General features: G+C 45.6%; 1 long non-coding RNA gene across 2 annotated transcripts in view; it reads left to right on the forward strand.

Moving 5' to 3' along the window:
• Nucleotides 1-1,304, forward strand: part of LOC139026680 (uncharacterized) — a 2,809-nt gene extending 1,505 nt beyond the window's left edge. For both annotated transcript variants that reach the window (XR_011478573.1, XR_011478572.1), the window contains exon 5: nt 12-1,304. This is a non-coding gene — a long non-coding RNA (uncharacterized lncRNA). The remainder of the gene's footprint in view (nt 1-11) is intronic.
• Nucleotides 1,305-1,623: the final 319 nt, after the last annotated feature.

The raw sequence follows: 1,623 nt of genomic DNA on the forward strand, positions 1-1,623 counted from the left end.
AATGGTGATAGGCCAGGGATCAGTGGTAGTAATGCTAATGCTAATGGTGATAGGCTAGGGATCAGTGGTAGTAATGCTAATGCTAATGGTGATAGACTAGGGATCAGTGGTAGTAATGCTAATGCTAATGGTGATAGGCTAGGGATCAGTGCTCCTTCTGAGCTTCCTGCCTCCACTAAGTAGTCTATTTATTCACAATTGAAGGGGTTGCAAAATGTCCCTACATTTTCCAGGTTTTTCAGAAATCCCTGTTGAAGGATTTATCCAGCAGGGAGCCAGGTGGAGCTTGTTGTCATGGTGAAGGATGGTAGCATAAAGTCTAGTGATGCCACTGCTCAGGAGTCCCAGCTCTGTTTGTGAGGTCTTGCCAACTCTGTCATTATCAAAGACGTATTACCCTACGAGGTCCGGACTACTGCTGCTTTTCTGTTCTACCTGTTTGGCAGAATGAATGTACCCTTGGTGTCCCAGGTCTAAATGAGTCCCTAATTAGAGGGGAAGAATGATACAAAGCAGTTCAACTGGCTTTGAGGTCCAGATTTGAATTTGAGGGACATAGGCAAGACGGCACAAACAGATCTGGGATTCAGGCTAACCATGGTTTACCTTGGTGTCAATGGGTACAAGTCAAGTAATGGCACATACATAACCACCATCTGGAGAGACCAGCCTACAGCTAGACCGCCTTAGAAGACTGATTCATTCATACTTTTGTTTTGTTTTTCAACACGCTCTATGCCAGGATTGGGATCAATTACAGGCAATTCAGGAAGTACACGGAAATTCCAATTATCTTCAATGAGGAACATTTGGAATTGGAAATGGAATTWGGTTTACTTTGTGAATTTACTGGAATGGAAATGGCCCAACGCTRATGGTAACCCTGAGACATGGCTGTAGGGTCCTTTATGTTGTGAGTGTTTCAGTGCCTTTATGGTCCAATGTCATGTTGGTTGGGAGTTTTCAGACCTYCTCTTCAAGCCTGGCCGGCTCACCAAGCTCTCTGGATTAGTGGACCCAAGGAGCTAAACAGGMTCCTTGGGACGTCCAACTCTGCCACCCCTTTTGAAGGTGACATTTTAAACAGTTACGTGTAGGATAAGGGTTAACTGTTAGGGTAGGGACGTGCCAAGGATCGGATAGCACTAACTGTTAGTGGACAGGACTGGTTCCTGGCCTTAGAAGTTGATCAGGCTGGTTGGCAGGTTCCCTCCAAGTGACTCTTGTCAAGGAGATCACTCCCACAACACACCACGGTCTGTAGACTTAGATCAGCTACAGGTGTGGATAAGTGGGAGCCACTGTCTGGAGTTAGCCTAAATATACTTAATAAGCCTAGTAGTCCACTTCACATAAAGTGTGTCTCATTGAACTTAAAACATGCCCCCTATCAAACTGAGAGCACTACAAATAAGTCGCTCTGCTACTTCCATGTATTAAAAGGCTGACCAGAGTCAGATGAGGCCTCTTTCTACTGACCCAGAGTCAGATGAGGCCTTTATCTACTGACCCAGAGTCAGATGAGCCCTTTATCTACTGACCCAGAGTCAGATGAGGCCCTTTATCTACTGACCCAGAGTCAGATGCCCTTTACTACTGACCAGAGTCAGATGAAGCCCCTTA

The sequence above is a fragment of the Salvelinus sp. IW2-2015 genome, unplaced genomic scaffold (assembly GCF_002910315.2).
Source record: "Salvelinus sp. IW2-2015 unplaced genomic scaffold, ASM291031v2 Un_scaffold5474, whole genome shotgun sequence".
Taxonomy (NCBI): Eukaryota; Metazoa; Chordata; class Actinopteri; order Salmoniformes; family Salmonidae; genus Salvelinus; species Salvelinus sp. IW2-2015.